Source organism: Pan paniscus, chromosome 9 (assembly GCF_029289425.2).
Source record: "Pan paniscus chromosome 9, NHGRI_mPanPan1-v2.0_pri, whole genome shotgun sequence".
Lineage (NCBI taxonomy): Eukaryota > Metazoa > Chordata > Mammalia > Primates > Hominidae > Pan > Pan paniscus.
The window spans coordinates 130,291,344-130,299,255 of NC_073258.2; the positions used below are offsets into that span (position 1 = coordinate 130,291,344).

Genomic DNA, 7,912 nt, shown 5'->3' on the forward strand with positions numbered 1-7,912 from the left:
ACAGATCCTGTGCTCTTTGCAAATGCCAGTCGTTCTCACGCTAATTCTGTTTTTTGACAGCGCCTTGAAACCAGGTGAATCTCCCCCTCTAAAACTTTAGGTAGCTCCTCCTCTCTGCTCTTCTGACCTCTGAACTGAAACCACAGAAAGACATCACAGTTAAAGTGTGGGTGGGCCCTGCTCGGCATTGGAATTGAAGATTTAAAACCTCTCGAATTTTCTACTTATTTGGTCTTGGAGCCAAAACTAACACAGCCTGAAAAGAAATGCTGGGAAACCTCCGAGACACTCTTGGAGAGGCAGCTTCTGGGAGCTGGTGAGCCTGGTTTCACTGACAAGGTCAGGCCCACTCTGGGGCATGTATGTGAGGGAAACGTGTTTGGAGCCGTGCTCTCAGCCTACTTGCCTGGGCCTTCCATTCCACTGAGTGACGATCATGGCTCTCGGCAGGTCGGCAGCTGCCAGTGGGAGGCTCTCCCATCACTCACTCACCCACCAGGTGTTCTTCCCAGCCACCACAGCAGCTTGGCAGGGAGTGCCACCGCCAGGGCGCTGATGGGCAAGGCGGTGCAGTGCTTGCTCCTCTGCCGTCCAGGTGTCAACAGATGGGATATGGATCTGCCCTCCCTTAACAAATAAATAGAACTTTTACAGGCTGAGTAATCCCACATGGGATAAGCCAGACTGCCAGTTACCCCAGGTTTTCCAGCCAGGATCAAGCCTCTTTAGTCCTGGATCCCAGAGCCCATCAGAATTCTTGTATGGAGTGGTATTTCCAGAACGCTCGTTATCCACCGGGTAGCCGTGAGGCTGCATGTCCCTCACACTGGAGTTGCAGGGAGCCAAGTATTCCTGGAGTTCCCTTTGGCAAAAGTCCTACCTCAGTTCCCACAATCTATGTTCATGGTTCTGTGCAGATGCAATCAGTTCCTCCCAGTCAGCCCCAGGAAAGAGTGAAACTGCTGATGAGACAACTTAAGGAAGGGGCACTCTCCCTTGCAGGGAAAGATATCCACCCCAAACTTTTTCATTCTTCTCCTAGCTGCTTTCTGACCTCAGTGAAATGGGCAGGGAGAAAAACTCTTTTCATCTTTCCGCTGATTGGCTTCCAATGCCAGGCCTCTAGTGAAGCAGGTAGTCTGGCTGGGTCCTGACAAGTGAAAAGGGGATGCTGGCAAGGTGGACAGAGACCAGGCTGGAAGTTGAGTCCTGGAGTTCCACAGCCACCTAGGATAAAGCTCACAGTGTTAACGTAGTAAGAGCACCAGGCTAGGAACCAAAAGTCCCGGGGTTTGAGATGCTTGCTTAGGTGTCGCTTAACCTTCTTGAACCTCAGTTTCTTCAGCCGTAAAATGGGGATAGTAATACCTTCCCTGCTCACTCCACCTAATTATGAGTTAGAATAAATGAAAGCTTTTGGAAAGCCAGTGAGTACTCCCCAGCAACAGGTCTTCACTTTGCCCTTGTTCCTTGGTTTTGGTTTTTGTTTTTTGTTGTTGTTTGTTTTGGAGACAGAATCTCGCTCTGTCACCCAGGCTGACTGCAACCTCCGCTTCCAGGTTCAAGCAATTCTCATGCCTCAGCCTCCCGAGTAGCTGGGACTACAAGCACGCACCACCATGCCCAGCTAATTTTTTGTATTTTAGTAGAGATGGGGTTTCACCATGTGCCCAGGCTGGCTGGTCTTAAACTCCCTTAGCTCAGGCAATCTGCCCACCTCAGCCTCCCAAAGTGCTAGACTTACAGGTGTGAGCCACTGCACCTGGCCCACTTTGCCCTCGTGAGCAGTCACGATGTTCCCGCCTACTGGCTGGTTTAGCCACTTTGGACCATTGCTGAGTGAGGGGTGGGCTCCCCTATGAAAGAGGGCAATGTAGGTCAGCCCCTGGGGTTATCATTTGTTCCCCTCCTTTCTGTAAATTGTCTACAGGCACTGCTCAAAGAAGAAAGGGACACCATCCCTAGTTTCAAGGCGCGACTTGTCCTGCCCCTGATGGCTGTGGCTGATCCACGAGGAAGTAAACTTGGACTGGGAAAACACAAACTGTCTCGGCCTGTAACATACATCCCATTGATAAACGTATTGATAAACCCTAACGTCGATAAGACATCTGTCTGGACCTTTCAGGTCTGAACAGACAGGGCAGCTGCTGAGAACCTGGGGAAACTGACAATCCGATTCCTCTCTGTGTCTGAACCTTCCCTCTTCTCACTGCACCACCACTGCAGGCCTCTTTGACTCACACAAGACCGTTTTTTAGCACAAGGTCACCTTGAGGTCAACCGTCAACCCCAATGCTACAGAAACTCACCTCTGACTGCGAACCTCCAGGTTTTTTTTTAATCTACCAAGCAATGAATTGGCACTTTTCACTGAGGAATGACTACTGGGCCCTTTAGAGCTGTTTTAAGCTCCATGACTTAATGAGTCTCCTGTTTAATGGAAGCAAAAGCCGTTTAAGTGGTCACAGCTGCCAGGAACTTTGCTAAAAGAATGAAACTTTCTGAGCAGGTTGGGCAGTAGCAGCGCTAATCTCTGAGCCTGCCACCCCTCGCCCGCCCTTATCTCAGGCTTGTTTTGACAGCACCCGGAGCTGGTCCCACGAGAAGAGCAGCAACCTCGCTCCTTTCCCTTTTCACGTCTTCTGCGGCAGCCCATGGTTTGCTGCAGGGGGGAAAGAAGAAACAATGAAGCATTGTCTTATTGAGGACCGGTGTGTCAGGGCCTCATGGAATAAATATTATTTGCCTGGGAGGGGAACTGGCTGGAAGACAGCTCACAGTGTCAGGTGTGGGCTGGGGCGGAGGGGCGGGAGGGCGGTGATGTTTGGGTTTGGTTTTATTATTAGTTTAATCTTTTTCTCTCTACTGCTGTGGATTTTTTTCCCCCCTGACAGGCCATTAAGCACGAAGCTTGTGTCTTACCCGGCCTCTGCCAGGAAGAAACAAAAGAGATTTTCCAAAGGATGTGCCCTTGTGTTACTGGGGCTCCTCAGTCACTCCCTGTCCAGCTGTGCACGGCAAAGGGTGCACACTGCAGGACCTCACAGGGTGAAAGCTCCTCTGGGAGCCCTCCGTCTGCATCTGCAGCCCTGGCAGCCCCAGATGTCTTACCTGATGGGTTCGCGGCTCTGTCATTTTGTCCCTCAGGCAAATACTGAAAGGACAGCAGGCTCCTTTGTAGGTCTGGGGAAACTGGGCACCCCTCACCCTGGTATCCCAGTCAGTCAGCACTTATTGAGTTCTTTTTTTTATTTTTTGTTTATTTTTATTATATTTTAAGTTCTAGGGTACATGTGCACAATGTTACTGTATGCAGGTCACTAATAGCTCTAGCCTGCACAGTTCCTTCACCTCTTTTGTCTCAGGAAAGCCACACATCTCTCCAGAATAAAGAACTAAAGACCAGTGACTAAGAGACAGACACTTGAAGGATTGCTCCATAAAGGCTGAGCCCTCCTTACCTCAGAAGAATGAGAACATTTTCTTGTAAGAAAAACAAGAGCCCTGTAGCCTTTCCACAGCCACAGAGCAGTGGAGTAGGGAAAGGGCGCCTCCACTGTGCAATCAAGGGTCTTCTTTCTGGCCAGGCACGGTCTCTCACACCTGTAATCCCAACGCTTTGGGAAGCCAAAGCAGGAGGATCACTTGAACCCAGGAGTTCGAGACCAGCCTGGGCAACATGGTGAGGCCCTGACTCTACAGAAAAATTAAAAAATTTCTCAGGGATGGTAGCATGCACCTGTGGTCCCAGCTACTCAGGAGGCTGAGGTGGGAGGATTGCTTGAGCCCAGGAGGTAGAGGCTGCAGGTGAACCATGTTCTCTCCACTGTATTCCAGCCTGGGCAACAGAATGAGACTCTACCCCCCACCACCCCCTAAAAAAGTGTTTAACCATAAACCTTTCCCTCATCCCTAAATCCATTTTGGGTATAAGCCATCTACCCAATGGCTGTAATAATAGTTGTTGATGATTGAGAATGTACAGTATATGTTGGGTACTTGCTAAGTGCTTTCCATATATTATCTCACCATGTGGCAAGCCTGGAGAAAGCTTGGAGAGAGTGAGGAACTGCCCAAAGTCACACAGGTCATCAGGCTTCCTGAGAATGGCACCACGGCCTTGGCTTTACAGGCATGGCACTTGAGTTCACCTTCACGTGCTGGGGATCCTGTGTTCCCAGAAGGCAGAGACCCTATCTGTGTCCTTCTGTTAATTATTTTTGTATACAAAATAATTCAGTCCTGTGCTCAGTGCCATGAACTATTAGGGATTTAATACATGCTTTTTGAGGGTGATAATGATCTCACCATCCCAGTTAGTGAAATAAACATTCCCTCCCTTCTCTCAAAGAGAAACAAAGGGCCACAGCAGGCCAAGCCACCCCGGGCACACTGCAGGGTGTGTGGAGACGGCACCAGCAGGTGAGTCCCACAGACCTGGCTTTGGATCCCGGCCTGGTCACCCACGGCCTGGCCCCTGGGGTGCACCAGCTAACCTCTCCAAGGCCAAGTTTCCCCAAACACGGGAGAAAGTCACAGCACCTACCTCGTAGGGTCATTGTGAAAATGAAGTGAGAAAATGCCCACGGTGTTCCCAGCAGCCCTGCCTGGTGGAAGGCAGGTGTTCCATGTCAGTTTCCTTACTCAGCACCCAGGCATCTTCTTCCTCTCGTGGAGCTCTCAGCACTCAAGAGCCCCTTCAGTAAGACCTGGAATGCAGTTTGTTGACCAAAGGAGTGCTGGCAGGGAGGGAGGATCTCCACTTGGGTGGCCATATCTCCTACCTCTGCTCTTGGTCCCCCTTTGCCTTGGGGACATTCCCACCAACACACACCACTGGCAGCACACCCTGCTGACCAGCATGCACTGCTGTTCTTACTTACCCCAAAAGCCCAGACTTGAATATCCTGTTGTCCTCAGTGGCACGGCTGAGACCAGGCTGGAGCTTTTAAACAAGATGTAACTCAAGTGGGGAATAACATGCAAGTAACTCTTAAGGTGACTGCCACACCCTGTGGCCCACACAGAGAGGCTCTCTGCCCAGCCCCACTTGCCTGCAAAGGATATCCTCCAGCCTGTCTAGAGTCCACAAGGTCCAGGCTGGAGAGAAAGAGGCCAAGGAGCCAGATGTCTCTCTCCCACCCACGACCTACTTTCTGAGATCTTACTTCCATACTGAAGACAGGCCTCCTTCCCAGGGGATACCAGAAGTCAGAGTTCCTTTCAGTGGGTCTTGCCTTATTATATTCAGTAATGTGGCCCAGCAAATAAATGTGTCAATTCAACAATAAACCCTGTGTCTATACATGCAACGCTCCCTGGAACAGCAGGGAAAGGGAAGAGGAGGGGAATTTGATTACAAGTGCTTTATATTTACGCTGTCTCATGAGATGCTTCCAACAGGCCTATCAGATATTTTAGAACCATCATTCCTAATTTGCAGATAACAAAATTTTGGCTTGGAGAGGTTAAGGGAATGACCAAGCTAAGCCCAGTTCTCCTGTCTCCCTCCCTTGAGTTCAGGATACCAACCCAATCACTAAATCTTCCCCAGGAACAAGCCTGGGGCCAGGGTGAGAAAGGGGCTTCCTGCAAGTGCTGAGTTAAATCGGCACTGGATGCAGCCACAGGCAAGGGGACATGGTGGTTGTCCCTCTCTCTGCCAAGTTGTAGGTCAGGAGACCTGGTTCAAGCCCAGGCTTTGCCACTTGGAAGATTGTATGGTCTGAAATCATTATTCTCAGTGCCTCAGTTTCTGCATCTGTAAAACGGTAAGGAACAAACCAATTAATACACATAAAGCCCTTAGTGCCCTTGATGCCTAGAACATGGAAGTATTTAATAAATATCAACATTTTTATTAACATTGTTATTGTTACTGTTATTCCCTTCCAAAGTCTTGTAAGAAGTAAATGGGATGACAGATGTGAAAACATGTTATAAGCTGTAGAGGTAAGAAATGACCACTCATGTATGCTGAGAAGGTAACAGGAAAAAGGGCTTGGCCTTAGATAATGTCATTGAACAGCCTCAAACTTTCAACAGAAAGCACAGAAATATTCCAAAAAGAGTACTCCAACAATTTGAAACCAGGCCACCGAGTCCAAGTTCTTGCCACAGTTCCAGGGCCGAGGCTGTTTCCCAAGAGCCCTGTAATTGCTTTCAACCTGTGCCTCACCCAAACACCACGGCTGGCGCAGGTGGACACCTTCCGTCTCTTCTCCTTCCAGGCTGGGCCCCAGAAAGAAATACTCCGATAATTCACCTTGTGGTTTTCAACTTTAGACCAGATTGTTTGTTATGTATATAACTGTTTGCATTTCACTTACTTATCCTCAATCGTCACATACCTGGGAGGGAAGGAGGCTGCACAGAGCCCCCGGAGCCCCAGCCCCACGTGGTTACACCTGCCCACGCTTCTGGTCTAAGTAGTCCTTGGGTACCTTAGTGTGAACAGAGCATACAATTAAGCTCTGTCTCTCTTTCTCAGCTAACTCAGGTGCAATCCTTCTTGACAGTCTGGAGGAACCAGGCAGGCTGGCCACCAAGTGAGGGGAAGTTGCTGCTAGCCGATTAATGGTTGAAAGCCCAATAGTACCACCCCTCACTGTCTTGTAGCAAAGATCCTTGGCTCATGTTTAGAATGTTAGCCAAATAAGAGTCACCAAGTGCAACTTTATGGCAGCACTCAGCTGGAAACAGTGGGGCATCTAGGGGAAGTGTCCATGCTCGGTCCCTGCCCTTACACGGATCAGTCTGGCTGATGGAATGAGACGAATGAAATGGAAACAATGAGCAAATCATAAAAGGCAGTACTGTCATGAAGAGTTTGATTTTATGGCACAGAATGCAATTGTTAGAGTTAGAGTAGGGAGAGATGGCCAAGAGCTAGAGTGGGCAGGGAAGCTTCCTGTGGGAAGAGGTTTGTTAGCTGGGCCTTTCAGGTATGCAGGAGTTGAACTGGTGGGAGGGAGAGTGGCATTCCAAGTTGGGGAAGCTACGTGAGAGAATCTAGGAGACAAAAAAGAACAAGGGCTGTTTATAGAGCAGAGGCCAAACTGGCATGACTAGAGTAGAAGGAGGGCATCCTAATTCCCAGCCTTATCCACCACTTTGCAAGAACCAGGAAAATGAATTGCTGTTGGCCATAAAACTAGTTGCAGGTGATGTAACCCATCCTATTCGGCCTCCCATATTTACAGCTATACAGGAACAACTCTCTGAAACTCTGTCTCCTCACCCGTAAAATGGGATGGTAATACGTGCCCCTGGGAGCCAGTGAGAATTAAAAGGGATAAGATGCACTGGCTCCCAGGGGCAAGCACTAGCAGACAAGGAATAGGGCAGTCCTCCCTTCACACTCCGCAGAGAAGAAATGTCCTCCAACTCTCCCAGGAGGCAGAGCCCAGCTCTCCTTCCAAACAGCCTTGGAGTTGCTTGGCCTCTCCACTTCTTCAACGAAGTTGTGGGCAGAAGACAAATGCAGAGTTCTCTTGTACCTGCCAAGGAGAGAGAAGCAGACCCTGTGTGAGTCTCTTGCTGTTGACGTTGATCCACAGGGGGTGCAGGATGGGACTGAGGCAGGCCCACCTGCCCGGAAAGCCTGCCTGTACCCTGACCCCATGGGGCCCTAACACACACCCTCCCAGCCACAGGGGCTCTGCAGAGCTAAGCCAGCTGTCCTATGGAGGTGGGGACCCTCCTCCTGCTCTGCCACTCTCTCTTTCTCCTGGAGAGGACAGGCAGGTGGGCATGGCCACAGGAGAACCTCTCGAAGGTGCTAACTGGCCCAGGGAAACAAAGGTGGCCTGGTAGGGAGTTGCCTACCAGAGATTGAGAGAGCATGGGAGAAGCTGAGAGGGAGGAGGAAAGTGCACGCCGTCCTGCGCGCAGCCTCGCGTTAGGGAAA

General features: G+C 50.1%; 1 long non-coding RNA gene across 1 annotated transcript; it reads right to left on the minus strand.

Annotated features, from left to right (window-relative positions):
- Nucleotides 1-2,333: 2,333 nt before the first annotated feature.
- LOC134731212 (uncharacterized) lies at nt 2,334-7,502 on the minus strand. Its single transcript, XR_010113410.1, has 4 exons — nt 7,244-7,502; nt 5,536-5,764; nt 4,550-4,712; nt 2,334-2,665 (listed from the first exon to the last, which is right to left on the minus strand). It is a non-coding gene; the product is annotated as an uncharacterized LOC134731212 (long non-coding RNA).
- Nucleotides 7,503-7,912: the final 410 nt, after the last annotated feature.